The sequence below is a fragment of the Equus asinus genome, chromosome 7, assembly GCF_041296235.1.
Source record: "Equus asinus isolate D_3611 breed Donkey chromosome 7, EquAss-T2T_v2, whole genome shotgun sequence".
Classification (NCBI taxonomy): domain Eukaryota; kingdom Metazoa; phylum Chordata; class Mammalia; order Perissodactyla; family Equidae; genus Equus; species Equus asinus.
This window is the reverse complement of record NC_091796.1, coordinates 77,649,517-77,670,204: the sequence shown is the minus strand read 5'-3', so window position 1 is coordinate 77,670,204 and position 20,688 is coordinate 77,649,517. Positions and strand designations below refer to the sequence as shown.

Here is a 20,688-nt window from a genome sequence, read left to right as displayed (position 1 = left end):
AAAATATAATCCTTGAGCAGGATTAGATTTCTCTTTTCTCTCCCTCTGCACCCCTCCTCTCAGGAGCTGGATGGAGGAGAAGCAAGACTAGGAAGAGCTCCAGATAAAGGCGGCCTGTGGAAAGGCCGGGGCTGGGTGCCTGCACTGTAGCTGCCTTAGAAATGGCCCTGAGCAAGACCTGACCAGGCGGAGCCCAGAGCTGGTGGACCAAGCGACACCTGGACGGGGCTGTGCGGCCATCAGCAAGCGGGGCTTGCCAAGGTCTGAGGGCACAGTGACACCCAGCCCTCCCCCTGGGGAAGCCCCCCGCCCCCCCCGCCCCCCCCCCCCCCCCCCGAGGGCAGGGCGGAATCTCTTCTACCTTCCTTCCTTCCCCACCCTCAGTGTGTCCTGAGCTAGGAGAGTGAGCAAATTCTCACGAAGGAAAAAAAGCCTGAAAGAGGGTGTGGAGGAAGCTGCTGGGAGGATGGCTCTGGGGCATCCCCAGGGGCTGAGGATGCCAGCGAAGCCAAGTGGGGAGGCCAAGACTTAAGAGGGACCTTAGACAAACTCTGCAGGTCCCAGTGGGAGGTGCCAGGCCACACACGGTCAGTGCTCCTGTTATGGTTAGGGATGGTGCCCGGCTTGACACAAACCCAAGATACGCAGCAATTATCCAAATTATTCAGATGGTGTGAAAACACTGTACAAAGATTGACCCCTTCTGAGACAGCTAAAATTATTGCTGGAATTGCATCATTTTAAGCCCCAGACAGCTTTTGGGGGACATATCTATTGTACGAAGTGTGTCGTTTCCATGTAAAATGTGCGAATGGCAGGTTATTGGACTCCTGGGTCTTGAGGAACACCATGAAGATGAGGGCTTGGGAACCCTGCCCTGCTCCTTTTGTTCCGCATCTCCCATGACATCGGAAGTCCCATGCCCAGGACAACTCGCTCTGCAGAGAACCTGGGCTCCTTTTAGAAGACACAGGCTACAGAAACGGGAGTCCTGCTGCACATGGTTGGCTTGGCAGGCCTGCGCTTTGGGGAGTTTACTGCCTTTGCAATAGGACGCTAATGTGCTGGCCGGGTGGGCTTCCCTGCTTTGGGGCGCCAGTCCTGTCCTCACAGAATGTGGTACTGGAAGAGACTTAGAGACCCTGGTCCACCTCCTCCCAAGAGTTCTTTCTGTAAAATTCCAAAGGCTGCTCCGGGCTGGCATGGGGCACAGCATCATTTCCCTCATGCTGCCCCCACTTCCTCCCACCCCCTTGTCCGCATCCACTCCGGGCCCTGTGTAGCTTGTTCCACATGTTCCCTGCCTCCCTCATCCCCTTCCAGGGAGAAAGACGTTTCCACTGTGCGTTCTTCTGACTCTCCCCAGCTCATCCACGGGGACCGAATGATGAGCGCTGTCTGCAGCAAGGCCTCTTGGAGAAGAGCCTGTCTTGTTTCCCCAAAGGACCAGGGTAAACCAAGGCAGGGGCTGAGCCTCTGTGGCCCTACAAAGAAGCCAGCACTGAGGGTTGACAGGAGGCAGTGGGCTGGAACACAGCATTCCCCTCACTCTTCCTCCCTGTCCTGTTCCCTGCCCTCTTCAGCCTCCTCTTCATGTTTCATGTGCCCTGAAGCTCAGCCACAACTTCCAGATTCCTTGGCATGGTGTTCACAACCTCACCCCACCTTCCTCCACATTCCTGGGTGCCGGCCACGCTGTCTGTCTAACACCGGCACCTGTGGTGGGCTTGGGCACCTCCATGCCTGTGCACCTGCTGTTCTCTCTGCCTGGAATACGCTTTTTTGTCTGATAAGCTCCCACTCATCTTTCAAACCCACATCAGATCCCCTTGTCTGGAATCTGCCATGGACCTCTGCAGAGACAGGTGGGCAATCTCAGCGGGCGTGGCCAGCCTCTTTATGGGAGAGAGGGTTAATCTAACTGCACTCTAACTAATTATTGGTCCTACTGTCTAATTTCCGTTCCAGAGGGATGCCCTCAGGAGCTCCCCCTGCATGTGGCCTGTTGTAGGCACTCAGTAAACGGTCCTGTGAATGAACGAATGAAGGAATGAGAAAAGGAAACAGCTGTCCCTTCCAGGGCCCCGTCTCTGACAGCCTTGCTCAGGACATCCTCTCCAGAGGTGGCCTTTGAGCGCTGTCTGCTGCCCTTGCCCTCAGGCTCTCAGAAGGTCCTCAAGATGAGCTTCCACCTGCCCAGCTGCCTCCAGGGGTTTTGTCATTGCTGGTTGCCTGTGGCTTTTCTGGTTGGTCCAATGCAGGACTTGCACCTTTGGTGGGGACTTAATGCCCAAGAAAGCCTGGACCTCGGGTCCGGGTTAAATCAGGGGAAGCACCTTTCGTTGTGCAGTGAGACAGGAGTCTGCTCAGGGGCAGCACAAACAGACAGGGCAAAGGTTCCAGGGCTGGGGGATGATTCCTTTGGGGGACAGGAAATAATAAGGACAATTGATTGAGTCAAGGTTGGGAGGCAGGAGGTGTGGGGACGGTGGCAGGAGTCAAGCAGAGAGTGAGTACGTGCGTGTGGGGTGGATGCAGGAAGAAAGGGTGTGGGCGAGGTTTCCCTGTGCGGGTAGGAGGGAGGGGAGCGCGGTGACTCAGTGGCCTGGCTGTACCTGGCTGTACTGAGGTGGAATAGGAAGTGCCTGCAAAGGTTCACAGTGGGAGCTGGAGAAAGGAATTGGATCTGCAAGCACAGGGGCAGGGTCATATGGGAGGGGCAGAGGCCCTGGGGCAGTGAGCGCCCTTTACTTGGAATTGCTAACGCTGGCCCTGAGATGCTCAGCACGCAGACTGGGCCCCCAGAAGAGGCCGAGGAAGCAGGAAGCAGACATTAGGGCCTTGCCTGTGGAAGGAATGCTTCCTTGCATCCCCCTTTCCTTACAACACAGCCCTCGGGGAACACGAGGGATTTGGGGCCCAGGCTAGTCCCCTGCAGGACCAGCCCCAAGCTGCTGAGGAGTGCTGGCGGCCGGTTTTGTCACCTGCCTCCCCCTCCCTCGCCGTTTATATACTAATAGCCCACAGCATTCCAGGAGGGGGTGAACTGGGATCCATTTGTTTTTCCAGGGTTTGACCTCTGGGTAAAACTCTTCCCCCAAAATGTGCCGATTTAAGTGAAAACGATAAATCAGCCCCTTTGAAATGCAGAAGCAGCTTGGGGAAGCCCCCTTTGATATGCAGCTTGGAAATCGGACTCTTAAAACCTGCGTTAATTCTCCGGCTTTATTGGAGGCAGAGAAAGGGAAGAGGAGGAAACCCAGGGCCAGTCATTAAATCTGGGCACTTGAAAAGCCCGGGGCCGGGCCAGGCGGCTGCAAAGGGATCACGGAGGCTCAGCGGCCCTGGGAAAAGCATCCCTGGCCCTGACGCACTCTAATCCGGCTTCCCACCCAGACAGATGAGAGCGGAGCGTGGTGGAGAGGAGGGGCGGGCAGGACTGGGAGAGGCTCCCGAGGATGGGGAGGCGGTTGCTATGGAAACAGAGTGGGGTGCCGGGAAGGAGAAAGCCAAGGGCCAACTTGGCAATTTCCTGAAAGGAGCTGAGAATTCAAGTGAGTGTGTGTCCCATTCATGGGGCAGCTCCTGCCTTCAGAGGCCAGGGCTGCGGCCCTTCCGTGGGAGCCGTGGGAGCCGGGCGGCATAGCTTGCCTGTTTCCTCTGGGCTCAGGTCTGGGCCCTTCATTAGAAACGTCTACTCCTCGTCACAGGGTGTGCGGAGGAATAATGCCTGAGGGCTCCACGTGGTTTTCAGATGGGGGGTGTCGCTCTGAGGATGCACAGCTCCCCCACCCCACTCCCAGAAGGGAGGCAAAGCTGGGTGTGGGGACACAAGAGGCCCTAAGGCCCCAAGGCCCCTTGGTGCTGGTGAGGTGACTCTGCATCTTGGATTTCAGGATGGTTCCCAGTGGTATCCCTACAGGTGACAAGTCTGCGTCTTGTCAGGCAGAATGCTCCGGTTCAGGGCCTGTGACAAGCAGCCCCAGTAATGTTACTCTGTAGCAGGGTTCCCCGGAGCTTCTGAATGTGACACCTACACTGGTGGCTGGTCCTGCCTCCTGTGAACAGCTGTGTGGGCCGCCCCTGGGCTACGGGTGGGGATGAGCGGGGAGACAGTTGGGTTGCAGCCCATCCACCCCTGCTCCGCTCTGTCTGCTTTTTGTTTTGTTCTGTTTTGTTTTTGATGGGAGAGGTGGGTAGGAGTGGAGGATGGGAACTGAGAAAGTGAAAACCTGACCCTCTAGAGCTTGGTTCTCTCATTTCAACAGGCCAGGGGAGAGGATGGCTGACAAGCTCTTGCCACCCCCTGCCCACCTCGGACCTTGGGGCGCAGAATCCTGGGGAACACATTTATTGTGCAGCCCGGCTGGCCTTTGCCCGGCGCAGGTCCTGGCTTGGTGGCCTGGGGTTCACATACAGGGACGCACAGGGTAAGCTTCGCAGCCAGTGAAGGGGCCTTTTCTGAGCCCCCACCCCTCCTCATTTCAGGAATCCAGAACTCACATCCCCTGGGAGGAGCTTCACCTCCACCTGTGCCTCCCACTCAGACACGAGCCCACCTTGGGCAGAACAGGGCCTCAAGGGTCCACCCCGACCTCCCCAAGCCTTTTCCTTCATCAGAACATGCTTACGACTGCATGCCTTAGCAGGTCTCAGATAAGGAGTCAACTAAACAGACCAAAGAAATAACTCACCTCGAGCTCTTTTAACCCAGGGCTAGCTGAGGGCCCAGCAGTAATTTTTCCGTCTGCCACTCCCAGCCTCCTGGGGGGTGTGAGAGAGGAGGGGCAAAGGACCCTCAGCAGGCCCAGCTCCCCACAGAGCTGCTGCTGTTCTCCAGTCCCTTTCCTGCCCTGGGGGTTTGGGGCAGGCTCCCCTGTGCCTGAGTCACCACACACCTCTCACCTTTGGTCTCCAGGCTAAATTAAATGACTTGGGGGCATTTCACCAGAGCTAAAGCACCAGGAGCTGGGCGACACCAACCCAGCTCTGTGGCTTTCTGGAATCCCCAGGCAGAGGCACCATCTTGCTCTCTCCCCCGACTCCCCGACTCCAGGGGAGGTGCAGCTTGGGAAAGGGGTGGAGAGTCAGACTCACAAATTGCCTGCTTGGAAGCAGAGCCAAGGGGGATTAAGATCTGGGGGCAGGCCAAGGGGGGATACAGTCCCCCAAAGGCCCCAGAAAGGGAAAGACAACAGACAGAAAAGAGGGAGGTGAGTGGGTGTGGAGTCCAGAGAGGAAGGCAGGAGAGAAAAGGCAACCACGGTGGCCGTGGAACGTCAGGGCCAATCCCGAGTCAAAGCGAGTGAAGGCCAGTTCGTGTCGTCTGAGGTGTGGCTAGGAAAGATTGGTGGTGGTGGTGGTCGTGTGTGTGTGTGTGTGTGTGTGTGTGCATGCATGAGAACAGGGGGCCTGTGTACACACACACACATGCACACAGAATAGGGCAGGCCTGTGCCAGAAACTGCCGCATTCCTCCTCACCCAAAGCCAGCCCTCTTTCCGAACTGCTTCCTCATTATTCGCAGGCACATTTTCCCCCACCACCCTCGGCTCTTGTTTCTCTAGTTCTATATGCTCGCTGCAGTTGAGGCTCTTTCCTCCCTGCTCTGTAATGCAACTGTAAAAACACCTGCATTTTATTAATGCTGCCTGGAGCCGGGCTGGGCTGGGCCCCTCTGCTCTCGCCCCCCAGCTCTCTTCCTCACCATACTCAGCGAAGCAGAGCACAGGGGTTAACCCTGTGTGGCTGGGTCTCTGTCCCAGAGATGTGGGTACCCATGAGGGGTGCAGGATGTGCAGAAGGGTTGGAGGTCCCCCAGACGGCTGGGCAGGCGTTCTGGGAGCTCCCCTGACTCCACGCTTCCCTTGACTTTTGGCCTATTCCTCTTATCATTGCCCCTCATTTCTCTCTTCAGAATATGAGGACACGTTCTATCTTGAATGGAATCCTTGCAAAGTTCGAAGAGAAATCCCTAAGATGGCTGGCCCTTTAAGCATCTACTCCGTCCTTTCCCCTTTAAGAGTCAGTGGGACTAAACCATTCCAGAAAAATAGTTGCTTTCCTCCTTAAAATACTTTAAATAAGGAAAGCATACAGAATATAAAAAGTGGCCCATAATCCTAACACCTGAGAGTCCTATTAACATTTCTTTTAATGCAATACATGCACACGGCTAGAAAAAAGAAAAAGCATAGGAAGGTGTAACAGGAAACTTAAGTTTCTCTCCTCTCAAACCACAGTTGCTCCTCCCAAAGGTAATGATTGCTAACAGTTTCTCCTGGATCCTTCCGGGGAAAAAATTTGGGTGTATACTGACATTTTCCTGTTTTAATTAAAAATAAGTGTAGAATTCCTCCCACATCAGCACCTGGAGACCCCTTTCGTCTTTTTGATGGTTGCATGTTAATTGATAGTGTGGCTGTATCATAGCTGATTTAACCAGTGTCCTAGAGATGGGTGCGGACGCTGCCTCCAGTTTCTAAGTCTTACAGACGTTGCTGCAGCGAGGGTCTTTCGACGTACACCTTGGGTGTATGTGTATGAGTTTATCTTCAGGGAAATTCCTACCAGTGCAGTTTCAGGGTCAAAGGACATGTTCATTTTAACATTTTTGTCTACTCTTTTTAAAAAAGCGTTCTTCTTTTCCTGCCCTTCTCCATTGTTTTTCTCCCAGGCAAAATCCTAGTCTTCTGTCAGAATCCAGCTCAAATTTTATCTCCTCTGTGAAGCCCTCCCTGATTGATCCCTCTTCCACGCTTCCTTAGCCCTTTTACCTAAGCCTGAGGGTAGCTCGGTATTTTAGTGTCTGCTCTCCATACAGGAGGTGATATGAGCACATTGACATCTTTTCTCCTGGGGCACGATGCTTTTGTCTTTTTAAAATTTTTCTTCATGCAATTCTACTTCTGGGTATATCCCCAAAAGAATTGAAAGCAGGGGACTTGAACAGATATTTGTACACCCATGTTCATAGTAGCATTATTCACAGTAGCCCAAAGATGGAAGCAACACAAATGTCCATCACAGGTGGATAGAAAAGATGCGGCATATACATCCAATGGAATATTAGTCAGCCTTAGAAAGGAAGGAAATTCTGACACATGCTATGACATGGACGAACCTTGAAGACACTATGCTAAGAGAAATAAGCCAGTCACACACAAAAAGACAAATACTGTATGATTCCACTATTATGGGGTCCCTAGAGTAGTCAAATCATAGAGACAGGAAGTAGAATGGGGGTTGCCAGGGGCGGGGGGAGAGGGGTGTGTAAAGCTGCTGTTTAATGGGGGCAGGGCTTCGGTTTGGGAAGATGGAAAAGTTCTGGAGATGGATGGTGTGAATATACTTAATGTCACTGAACTGTACACTTAAAAATGGTTAAAATGGTAAATGTAATATTATGTATGTTTTACCACAATAAAAACTTTTTTTTTCTTCATATGAAAATGTACCATCTCATAGATTCAAAGTTCCTGGCAAGCTCTCTCCATGGGTCAATGTAATCATCCCCTTACCTCAAGGCAATGCTGACCCATCCAAGATGGGAGAGTACTTATCCTATTTTCAGATATTTCCAGGGAAGGGAGCCCATTACATTATTAGGCAATCTTTTCCAGTGTCTTAAAACCCCAGACATTCTTAGTACCAGACCTTTCCTGCTGCACCTGAAGTTAATTTTTCCTTGGTCAGTAAGTGCTTTGAAAGGCACTGACTCTTCATATGCTCGAAGGCTCTTGTTACATCATCTGCCAGCCTCCGAGGGGAGGGTACCAAGTAATAGGCTGGCAAGTGGACTTTGAGGGCCTTGTGAGACTTCCTCTCATGCTCGCTTCTCACCAGCATGATGGAGCAACATTGCTGGGTTTTGATTCCTAACCAGAGCCTGGAACGTAGGACCCAGGGGCCCTGGCAGGTCCAATTGCCCACTGACCTCTCACCTCACTCGGGATGTGGTTTGTTGGGCACTTACAGCTTTTCCCTCTCGGCTCTCCATCCGCACCCTTCAGTTGAAGGTCTTTTGCTGACAGGATAGAGTTCCCCAAAGGACAAGGGCAGAGCTAGTGAGTCATTTCAGCACCCCAATTAGACTCTCTCCTCTGCCCAGAGACCACACGGCGTCTTAATCAGCTGCTTGGAAGGTGTACCTGGCAGGCATGTTCCCCACAGCCTGGAAGATGCTGACCTTGTCAGCTGAGAAACATCAAAGAGCTAATGAGAGAACAGGGGTGAGAAAGACCTCACCACCTGGGTGCCTGTCGACCGCAGACTTGCAAGGCCTGACGCGGCTGAGAAATGTTGTCGGGAGCTCGGAGGAAGTGGAGCCTTCTCTGCTCTGAGGACCTGCCCCCAGCCCCCTTCTGGGGCACAGGAAGGGGAGGGGGCGAAGCTAAATGGTGGCCACATGCTCAGTGACTCAGATGTCACTGCTACCACAAAGGGAAATCCGTGTGGGGGGGTGCCACCTCCAGAGACCTCATTCACCTGCGATTTGGGGGAGAATAGCATCACCTCAGGTGCCAGGCCCATTAGCCCCAGAACATTAGTCAACCGGCCTGTGTTGACATTTCTGATTTCAGCTCACGGTTTACATGAAGGACCTGGCCTCACCAAGAAGCTGAGCCCTCAGGAAGACAACAGCCTTTGGGTACTTCCTGTAGCTAATGCTGAGCCGAGGAAGGAGAGTCCCCGTGAGTCAGTCCAGTAACTGGACTTTGATATGACCTGGGTGTTGGGCACTGACGTTAATATAGTTTGTCATCAGGTGGTCTTGGTCCTTTCCATTTCCCAATAAGCTGGAACGTCTAACAGTGAATTCCAGATGCCCTGGCAGAATTTTCACTATGGTCAGTTGCTAAGGGACTATCTTCTCTCTACAAGCATTTTGGAAATGCTAGTATTAGTATTTGGTTGCTTTTTTTCTATTTTTAAAAATTGTGATGTGTGTTTATTTTTGTTGTGTTTGTTTCTGTCCCATCCCTCAGCCTCCAGACTCACCCATCCAAGGAGCTGGTTTCAGGAAACTCAAGAAATCATATGCTGCAGAAGGTTTGGAAAAGGTTGCCCAGGTTTTACATGAAGAAAGGGACTCTATCTGTGTGATTCACCACTGAGTTCCCAGTACGCTGCATGCTGCAGGCATATAGAAGCTCAGATTCATAGCTGATAAATCTTAAAGGGAGGAAAACACAGTCACAGGGAGTTCCCTTGCGTTGCCTGAAATTCCACAGCAAGTCAGCGACAAAGCTGGGAGGAGACTCTGTCCTTCCAACTCACAGGCCAGTTCTCTGCGGGAAGCCGTGGTCTGTCTCCTCTTAGGCTCCTTTGGACGCCTCTGGGTGTCAGTTCTCCCAGGGGAAGCAGCGGCTGGGGTTGCGTCTTGAAGCTCGAACTGGCTTTGAGACTGTGCCTGAGACAGGGTGGGCAGGACTCAAAGGTCTGAAAAAGCTGGGAAGGGCCTGATTTTGGTAAAATTGGGCCTTCCTGTAGCAACTGGCAGGGGGAGTGACTTGGTCCTCGGGGCAGGAGTTCCTGTGGCCCAGAATTGCCCAGCAGTCAAATGTTAGGACACCGGTGTCTGGAGGAGTTCCTGGAAAGGGTCTTCCCGCAGCCTGGCCCTGTGGAGTTGAGGGAGGTTTGGGGATCTCTCCTCCAGGACAGGCTCCAGAGAGCCCGCAGCAAAAGGGACAGTGTGCCTGCCCCGTGCCTCCCCTGTAGGGCTCTGCTCTGTTTCTTAAGGGGAAGGCTTCTAGCTATAGTTTTGTGAGCTCCGTTCAGAAAGCTGCCTTCCCCATGGACAACCCTGACTGGATCAGAATGTGAGCAGGAGGGAAACTGTGACTTTCTAAGAGTCTGTGCTTGGACTGGCCAGCCTTTGTTTCAAGGTCCTGAGAGCCATGGGACTGAGAGTGTAGGACTGAAGCAGACTTTTGAACACCTACGTTTGCTGTGCCTCAGTTTCCCCACCAGGAGCCTGTTGTCCAGGGGTTTGGAAAGCCGATCCAGGAAAACACCTGCGACTGTAGGCAGCTCTGGTCCTTCCGAGGCCCTGCTCATCAGACTTCCCCAGGGTCAGACGTCCTTCCGCACAGCTCTTGTTCAGTCTGTGGCCCAAACAGCCTAGGGCATGATGGAGGCCCAGAACAATGGTGGTTTTGCTTACACAGCGTGCTTGGCCGCTGGCTGGACTCACGCAATGCTCACGGAACCGGTGTGGGCTGCCACAGCTTCCCTGTGGGACATTTAGCTCCCTCACTTCAAGTCCATCAAAGGACTTGTTATCCCGGTCCCCTTTCTGTTCGTTTTTCCTCTCCCCTTGGGGCTGTCCTCTCACCCTCTCCTGCCATCCCTCCTCTTTCCAAGCTCTTGCCCCACAGAACTGCAAGGACTCTGAGACCTGGAACGTCTCACGGAGCCGGCTTTTGTCAGGCCAGTCTCCATCGCTTTGGGGAGTCTGAAGGCTTTTTCTTTTAAAGATAAGTTGGGGAGAGGGTTAGAAGAGTGCTGAGAAGTGACGCCTGTTTCTTCTTTCTTTTCCTTTCCCCCTCTGGGGCTCAGAGACCAGGGTTTTTTTCTTTTTTACAGTACAATTTGGCAGGCCCCATCTTTTTCTGACAGAAAAAAAATAACAGGCATATTTTGGGCGATTACTCAACTGGGGTCCTTTGTGACAGGATATGCAGCTGCGTGACTAATGGAGCTGGCTTTCTCCTGGCTTCCTTCCCCTTTCAGAGTTCTTGTTTACTGTGCTATACAAAAAAAAAAAAAAAAATGCCATAAGCTACAGATTTTTATTAAAAAAATTGCCTTGAGAGATACTCAAAGGCAATAAATCCTGGGATACTCCATTGCCAGGGCTGAGAGTCCACACCCTCTTCCACTTTTTCTTTTCAAATGCTCAAGCCCTTGACTCATGACATGTGAATCTTCTTCTCCCACCCCCACATCCCTGTTTTCTTCTGAACATATGTCCAACAGATCGTGTGTGTGAGTGTGAGTGTGTGCGCGCGTGCACGTGGTGGGGGAAGGGAGCAAGATGGGAACCATATTTTTACTGCTTAACTCAGCAATTGCTAAAGGAAGGAATAATGACTTCCAGGGGCCTCAGGGCCTTTTTTTTCCCAAGGCCTATGCGTTTCCATAATCTACGGCAATTTTGTGGTGTAAGCAAAAGTTATTACAAAACATGGAACTAGCTTAACGAGGAAGGGTATGTTCTAAACAGGGGGGGACTGTCTCTTTACAGAAGAAATCCACATTTGGAGGGCTTTGGAATTCAGAATCCTCAGGCTTCCCAGAGAACTTTTGGAAGAGACTTTCGCTAGCTTGTAGCGTTCGACAGCTGGAGCTGGCCTTTTAACTTTCCTAGAGATCAACAAGCTTTTCATTTCAAAAGGTATATGGCCTGTGGATGGGAAAAATTGACTAGCGACTTAGCTTTGATAGAGACAGATTGGTGTAGATGAGGCACAAGATTTGTGGCCAGGTGATGGGTTGGAGCCTTGATTGTGAAATGGAGCAAGTCATTTAAGATCTGTAGGTCTCTGATGTTAAGACAAGGATAGCATCTCCTCCTGCCTAGGTTGCTGGCAAGAAAAGTGAGACGATAGCAGTCCAAGGCGTGAGGGGAGCTACAAAGAAGTATGCAGTGATCACTTCTAATGCTCCTTCATCCAAAGGGTGGGCTCAAGCAAGCATTCAACAGATGAGAGGGGCTTGTTCCATGAGAACTATGATGCCAACTGATGTGCAGGGGCGAGGGTACTCATACGGTGACCCAGGATGCAATATTGCAGGGGTGTTTTTGAGGCTGATCTGGCCTCCAACTTTGCCCACACCCTAGTCATCTTCCACGCAGGTCTCAGAATCAGAACTTCGATCATGTTCCTTTCAGGAAACTGTCTCATCGAACCCAGACAAAAGGCTCCGCTAACCTCATTGTGCCTGCCTTTTCTTCTGTTATGAATTCATTTTTTGGCGTGTACTCTGCCCTAGAGAGGTGAATACCAGACACAGTCTACTCTGGCCCCTGGCCCAACATTTTTACTGGATGTTGGTTGGAGGCCCCCCCTCCTCCTTTACCTTCCGTCGGTTCCTCTTCCTGCTCCTCTCTGTTAAACCTTGCTCATTTGTCATTTCTTTTAAGATTCCATCTACAACTTAGCTCCTCCTAGAGTCTCCATGACCAAGGACTCCTTGAGTGGACACTCCAAACCCTCCAGTAAACCATAGCAACTATCTTTTTTACTCCTCATAGCTCAAGTCTAATGTCCTCGGCAAAGGAAGTTGACTTGATTTTGCCAGAGGGTAAACTGAGGCACCAGTCAGGGAACTAACTGGCCAGGGATTACACAGCAAGTCCGTGACACAGACAGGAATAGAAACCCCACATCCTGATTCCATTTCGCCTGGAGTTTAAAGAGGCACCTTAGCTTGGATATCCCAGAATAGCTTCTCCCAGGCCGACCAGCTGTGAAGTGATGTGTTGCAAGGGTTATTTTTTGCCTTGGCTTAATGCTTAAAAAAACACCCCAAACTCCTAAAATTGGCTAAGAAAATCCGTTTCTCACAATGCCCTCAGCTTGCGGAGTTTAAACCCAGTATATTACATCATGAACGCCTCCTGGCCTCCCTCTCACTCACAGTGACGCTCAGGTATCTGAGTTAAACTCAGAAATCATAGTTTATTGAAGGAAACAGATCATTAAGTCACTCCACTGGACTGAAGCCGTCGACATTGCTTATTTGGAGAAGCTGAGCTTTGAATAATGCTCCCTTGATTCATGTGGACTGGACTAGCAGGAGCTGTTCAGCGAAGGGTGTGGCCATCAGATGGCATGAAGCCCATGGAGGCTGCTAGGAAGAGGGGAAGTGACAGTGGTGTGCTGGAGCTGGCTTGCACTGGCTTGTGAAGGCTGATGGTTAAATTTTCAGGAATTTTGTGATCCAGTCGGTAAACACAGCCATTATGAAAAATTAAATTGCATAAACTTACAATTAAATAAATTATATTAACAACAAAGGTATTAAATACTTAAAAAAGATCACATTGTAATCATTCTGCTACAGTTTACTATTATCTATGCTCTTGAGTTGTATGCCCATTATGTCTCTACGGTGGGAATACCACACAGTGGGATGCTGCTGTGAACCTCTTCCCAATTCCACACTCAGTAATTGCACGTCAGGTAGGTTGAAATCAGCCGTGGTAAGAGTATTTACACCACAGAAGTTGGCAAACTCTACGATTCAGGGTTTGATTTATTGTTTTGTTGCTTGTCTAGACTTAAGAAAGTGGTAGAGAACATGTTAATCAAGTAGATTAAACATAAACGTGTGCCATATCTTTTGCAACGACATTGTGAATAACACAGAGTCAAGGAAATATTCTTCCAGGATTCAAAAACGGTTATCCAATTCAGCAAAGAAGTCGCTCCTGTCATTGAAAAATGAAGTTCTGAAATAGGTATTTGTCGTTTTACTTTTTCTTACTTATTATTGTAAATGCAATAATCAACCAACACTTATGTCAATTCTACACTTGGAAAGCTGATTATCAAACATTTACCAGCACACTGGAGTGTATATGGACTACCTCCTTGGGGTCCCAGAGAAAGAACATTGTAGTATAGGTAGAACTCACCAGTAAGGAGCATGTCGGGGGGACAGCCATGGAATAGGAGATACTAAGCGCTGGGAAGACAGCAGCACAGATGATACAATTTAGGGCCAGCAGCCAGAGACCAGCCCATCAGGATGGGCATGTGGAAAATAAACCAGATAGGCTAAATTGTACTACCGTATCAACAAAGTTAGATAGTGAAAAAAAAGCCATGATGACTTCTAAATTCAAGGTGAGGATTAATATCGTATATTCACAGCGCCTTACAGTTCTACAGCCTTCTTACGCATGAGCTCATATGACCATCGGAAAGAACTGTGGGGTAAATGGGTAAATTACCTATCACCATCATGCCCATTTACAAATGGGAAACTGAGGCAATGGGTGGTTAACTAGTTTGCCCAAGATTACTCTTTCTGCATAAATGGCCAAGTTCGGTCTTGATGGAGAAACAGAAATGGCACAGACGTTTGGGGCAGTCACACCTGGGTTAAAAACCTAAGCTTGTCATTTATATAACTTCGGTACAGTAACTTTACCTTTTTAAGCCTTGGGTTTTTGTTTTTTACTTTTTATTGAGATTATGATAGTTTACAACCTTGTGAAATTTCAGTTGTACACTTTTATTTGTCAGTCATATTATAGGTGCACCACTTCACCCTTTGTGCCCACCCCCTAGGCCCCTTTTCCCCCGGTAACCACTAATCTGTTCTCTTTGTCCACGTGTTTAACTTCCACATATGAGTGGAGTCATACAGAGATTGTCTTTCTCTGTCTTGCTTATTTCACTTAACATAATACTTGGGTTTTTTTTTAAACCTACAGAATGGGGATGATAATGCCTAGGTCACAAGTTTGTGGTGAGGGTTGGTTTAAATGAGATAATAGGTGGCAAGGACCTGGTCCTCAGGAGGCCGTCGTAAATGTTCATTTCAAGGGAGGGAGAAACCATGATGTTTTAAAATTATTTACATTTGATTTTGAAATGCAGAATAAAACTCTTTTGACTAACATATTTACTTTTCTACTTATATTTTTTAGGTTTGGGTAAAATTACTCTGTGTGGTTTTAGGCCAAACCAATCTGAGGAGGTGGGGGCAGGGCCAGGGAGGAGGCAGAGGAGGCCCAGAAGAGAGCTAGCCTGGGACTCAGGTTTCACAAAGGCCTCTTTGCTCACTGGTAATGGAGAGAATCAATACACGTTGTCACGTTCAGCAACACACAGCACCATTCTTAGCCCCAACAGCTAGAGCTCCAGGTGGACTTCCCTTTCTAGACCTGGCCTCTATGTCACCACCCGCAGAAATGAGGAGGCCCAGCCTCTGACCCCTCTATCCCCTAAAACACTCCCAGCCTCAGCACCACACTCTGCCTTGGGGAGGACTATCTCCCAGGCAGCAGAGGCCTCAGCCATTCCTCATCTCCCTGGCCAGAGAGGCAGCCCTCACCCACCAGGACTCCTCCTCTTTCCTCCTGGATTTACCTTTCTTCTTAGCACTCATCATCCTGTGCCATACCATGTAATTTACTAGACTGCGAGCTCCATGAGGGCATTTGTTTATTTCATCTGGGACCTAGAACAGTGCCGGGGAACACAGAAGGTGCTCAGTAAGTAGTTACTCAAAGAAGAGGGTGTCATCACCCCACTCCCGTTTTTTTCCTATTTCAAATAACAATCCATTTTTTGATCAACTTCACTGGACTCAGATTTGGCTTATGTCTCACGAGGGTAAACCATGGTGGTGAAGGGTGTCGTCAAAGGCCTGAGGCAGAGCTCCATGAAGGCATCCCTGAAGTTGGTCCTCTGACCGGCCCTCAGACACTGAACGAGCAATCCAGCTCAGTGGTTAAGAAGATGCTGGTTCAAATCCAGCCTCTACCACTGATTAGCTATGCAACCTTAGGCAACTTATTTCTTCTCTCTGAGCCTCGTTTTTCTTATCTGTAAAATGTGGGTAAAAATATTCATAGGTGGTGGCATGGATTAATGAGAAAAAGCATGGTGAGTGCTTAGCACACAGCCTGGCATAGGGAAAGGGAGCCAGTATTCGTCGCACAGTGAAGGTGGTGGAGGCACAGGAGGGGGATTTGGGCAGCGTGGAAGAGCATTCTAGGACAGCTGGAAAAGCCACACGTGCTGAAGACCTTGGCTTCTGTAGGCACAGATGACACCTGATCAGCACAGCATGGGGAACGGCAAAGGGGCTCTGGAGCAGTGACACTGCCTCAGGAGGGCCTGGTGAAGCTTTGGGGCTGTCACCATCGCGGCCTAGCTGGACCCAGAGGCTGTTGTAGTGACTTTGTGACTTCGTGTAACTTCATGTATGGTGTCTAACACAGCTTTCTCTCCTGGGCAAAATAATGGCAAACGTGCCTCAACATGTAGGGAGGGTACCACGGCTGAAGCCACAGCTGAGAATCAAGGACACAGGAGTCACGAGATGCACAGAGGTGAGGACTACAGGGTTTAGAACAATCGGTAGGACTCCTGGGAGGAGCCATAGAACAAAGAGAGAGGGCGGCCTCATTTTCCTCCCACGAGACAGTCATGGTTTCATTATGGGAGGTGAGTGTCCAGGGGGCGTTGGAGGGAAGGGACATGGTGAAGAGGCAGGAGGAGAGACATCAAGGACAGGAAGCGGCATGTATGACAGCGTCAAGTCCGACGTGAAGAGGCCTGGGAGGGGAAGCAGGGCAAGTAGGGGTACACAGGGAGCCACAGTCCATCCGGCTTCGGGCAGGCCTGCATATATCAATCGCTGGCTGCACAGGCTGCCCCCTGAACTGGTCCCTCCGGGCCGGCCCAATTTAGGCTCAAAGCTCCGCGTTCTGCTTGGTATTTTAAATGCTGTGGGTGCTCAAGACAGTATAGGATATATGAAGACCGGTCTGGAACAGGAGCCAGGAGATTTAGTTTGAGGTGCCCGAAATGTTGTTTTCTAGCTTCGATCTTGAGCCTCAGTTTCCTTGTCTGTGACACAGGGAGGAGCATGCCTGGCTCCTTCACCGGGTCACTGCCAAGGCTGGATGAGATAGAGCATTGAAAGGACGTGGTCAATCTCTCAGGCCTGTCTGCCATTACCCCCTGGGGCCTTTGGCTGTGGGTACTCCGCGGACCACTCACTTCAGCAAGCCGACGGGGTAACGTGGCCCCTGGAGAGCAGCAGAGCTCCTCTGGTTGATTCCGACCTCCTGCCAGCCTGCCTGCCTGTGGAGACGCGGCCCCTGGAAGCTGGGCAGAGAGCCTTGTCAGCCAGTCAGTGCAACTCAGGCGCTAAGCCATGGCTGGACGTCCGCAAAGCACTTGGGGCTTTTTGCTTGAAAGCCACTGGAGAGAGCCAAAGCATATCTTCCCTCCTGTATTCCTCAGCAGGGGGCTTCTGCCTCGCCCCAGAAGCACCTGTGCGGGTATAGACACGCACACCTCCTGGACACTGAGTCTACCCCTGATAGTGTGTGACACAGTGCAAATTCCACTCTCCTGCAGCTACCTCTTCAACTACAGGCATTCCATGTAGCCTTAATCTCCCCGGGCCTCAGTTTCCAGAGCTGCAAATAGGAGCCAAAGATGCTGTAAATCCCCTACCTGCTGGGAAATCTTCTGAAAGCTATTATGGATAGTTTTAGATTCTCTGGGACCCCATGGGCCAGTCTGCATTCCCAGACCAAAGCAGCCATTCCCTCATTCCAGCTCAGAGCGTTTGGTGTCCCCAGTTGTCACCCACTGTATGGCTCTAGAGACAGCCTGCCAGGACAGGGTTCCAGCTTCCACTTACTAGCTGTGTGACTCTGGGCAAGTCACTTTAACCTCTCTGTGCCTATATTTTCTCATCTCTGAAAGGAGGAATTGGTTGTACTTGGCTCCTAGGTTGGTCCATATGTAGTATGAGCTCATATATTTGAGTTGTGAGTTAATGTCTGAGCTCATACTGTATACGTAAAGTCCTTAAACCAGTGCCTGGCACATAGTGAGACTAATTATAAGTGGTAAATAATAATAATAAGTATTATTATCCATTTTCCACCCCAGCTATTATGCTGGTCCATTTTCCTGACTTTCTCAGCAGATCCTCAGGGCCTGGCCCTATCTGCTCCAGGTTTGCTGCTACCATGAACCCCCAAAGACTCACAGAAGCAGCCGGTGGAAAAGAGGTTGTGCAAAGCGGGTTGGAATGGAGGATCGAGAAGAGGATGTGACTGGGCTCAAGGGCAGGCGGGGGAGAAAATAAACGCACAGGAACCAGGATGAGGGAACAATGCTCGGCCAGCCTCTCGGAGGCCCATTAGCCCAATGCGGAGCAGAGTGTCTGTGGAATTGCTCCCGTATCTGGGCTTCCCCAGCACCTACCTTAATCTGCCTTTTAGTAACGTGTGTACCACAGTGGTATAGAATGAATCCAGCTTTCCAGATATTGAGTTCACTGAGGGCGAGGCCTCATCTTTGCATTCCTTGTGTGGAGTGGGAACTCGATAAATGGCTCCTGAATTGAACCGCATTTGGAAGTTAGTGTATTAACCAAACACCTCCTCCCTTGACTTAAAATAGAAGGTTGAGAACAACTGTGGCCTCTTCGCCCCAACCCCAGACCTCTTCTTAGCACTTCTGTTTCTGTGCTGGGCCCATGAGGGAATCAGGAACCCCTAGCAAGCTGTGAGAATGCGAATGCTGTCCCATGTCCATTTGCCTAGACATGGCGCCACTTTCCTGTCGTTTCTAACCCCTTCCCTGGCACTATGTTGGATCTGTGCCAGATAAACCCAAGAGACTTGAAATCTCCTCAAATTATATCTCAGGAAACCAAGGCGTCAACCCAGATGTGTTTAGATGCCCCAAACTCCCTCTAGATATTACTACCCCCAGTTCTCAAGATACGGTCTCAAGGAAGCAGGGCAGGAAAGGCCTGGCTTATCTCCCTCTCCTCTGCTTCTCCTCCTAGCCTGCAGGAGCTTTCTGCTGCCCCTTCCCACCTGGAGGAACTTCCCTCAGGCTACCAACTATCTCTTCCGCACTGTGACTTACAGTCAGGTCCCGTTATCAGACTTCCAGGCTTGCATATGTAAGAGGAAAATTTTTAAACTTAGGAATCCTCTTTCCACAAAGCCTCCAGCAACCCCACGTCAGCTTGGACGTTCAAGCTGAGCAGTGGCCCATGGAAGCCATAGCACGAGATGACTCACACAGAAAGGAAAATACAATGGTTTATGATGCTCATTGGTGTCGTCCCAGCATACTTATGAAATAAAACATATATCATGATGTTATTTCTGTATAGTTTGCCATATCATTTTATACTTATGTGTATACATTTAAAATAAGTGGGAAGAGGGTACAGCAAATAAAAGTGGGCTTTCCTGAGTGGTGGGAATAGATGTGAATTTCGCCTCTTTCCTTTGGCTCAAGCATATTTTCTGAGTCCCTATAATCAATATATGTTACCTTAGAGTAAAAATAAAGAGACAAAATTGATGACTTCTAATATTTTATATGAAATTTTATATAAAACATACAAATATATATTTCATAAATAAATATATAAGAATATATATGAATAAGTGCATATCTTATATGTAAAGAATTCTATATACCTCTTCATTTATATAATTATATGTTATATGACATAATATATAATATACAATATAATGTATACTGTACATTAGTATATAGGTGACTATTCATAGAGCAGCATTGGAAGGCAATACAGCAAAATACTATCAATAGATTTCCAGTTGTGTTTTTTGTATTTTCCAAGTTTTTTGCATTGAGCTTTTATTATTTTTGTAATTAGGAGGAAAAAACTGCGTGTGTTTCACTTTGGTGAAGATGAAAGTCTTCAAGTCATTGTCTTTGTCTGCCCAGCCCAGGGTGTCTGCTTTTCTTAGCCTGAAAACAGGTACAACTTTTTTTCCGTTTGATAGCTTTCAATAGGTGGTCTCAGACCGTGACGTTACTACAGGATTTGATGTTTCTGTTTGGCCAGAGCTGGTTTGTCCAGAGAACCAGTCAGTGTGGTCAGGGGACTGTGGATGAGTATCTAGAGGTGTTTACAAACAGTGAAAAAAACACACAGTAGAGAACGTTCTGGACTTAATTTCCATACATGAGGAACTCTATTTTCTAGGCACTGCCTGTCCGTGGGGGCATGGATGGGAGATTAATCCAGAACACTGTTCACGGTGCAAAGCAAGGGAAAGGTGAAACACCCTCAGAAGGGGGACTGTGAAGCTGCATCCTGGCTGTCCAGGCCCCGGGGGAGATGAACACGATGAGCTCATGGTTATTTTCCATCCCTTATCATCTATGGGACTTCCCTGATGCTTGTGTAGCTGTTTGTAATTTGTTCTTTGGCTAGTACTTTCTAGATTGCTCTGAGGGAAAACACTGATTTCTGCATTTGTATGTTGGACTGTACGAATAGCGAAGTTTCAGGTTCCCGCCCTCTGTTTATGGATTGCCTCAGGAAATTTTATCCAATATAAAAATGGGCTCAAGAGAAAGAAAAGTCTTGAATCAGTGTATCTGGACTCTTTGGGACCTCTGGGCCCAGATGGGTCCATCTGCAAACAAGGACTTACTGTCCCTACTCCTAGCCCTGTTGCCCTTGGAGTTCTCTGAGGGCAGATAGGCCTTCCTCTCTGCCTAGAATTTTGAAATTCTCTGATGGAAGTTTTGGTGTAATGGCAAATGTCATTGTGAGGCCTCTGAATGTTTTCCACTCATCACCAATCATCCTTCCACAAAGCACTTTTTAAATCCTTCCCCAGCACTAATAAGGATTGAGAAACAATAGAGATTTCATGCTCTTGTTCAAATTGCACGGAAAGTTCCAGGGGCTACGGGAGGGAAGGATGGGGAGGAGAATAAAAACAGAATGTCAGGGTCTCAGGATGTCCAGCTTAAAATATTAGCCTCTGGGACTCACTGCTTCAAACATGTCACTGAGTCTATAAATACCATTCTCATCACCTGGAGTTGTAAAGCTAACATTGTTTAGCTCTCTGGCTTTGCATTTATGGTCTTGTTTGATTGAAGACACTGTTCACCCAACCACCACCTTCCTTGGGCC

General features: G+C 49.5%; 1 long non-coding RNA gene across 1 annotated transcript in view; it reads left to right on the top strand.

The window, feature by feature from the left end:
• Positions 1 to 20,688, top strand: part of LOC139045704 (uncharacterized) — a 34,587-nt gene that overhangs the window by 1,273 nt on the left and 12,626 nt on the right. Inside the window, exon 2 of the long non-coding RNA XR_011504642.1 lies at positions 64 to 19,515. This is a non-coding gene — a long non-coding RNA (uncharacterized lncRNA). The remainder of the gene's footprint in view (positions 1 to 63; positions 19,516 to 20,688) is intronic.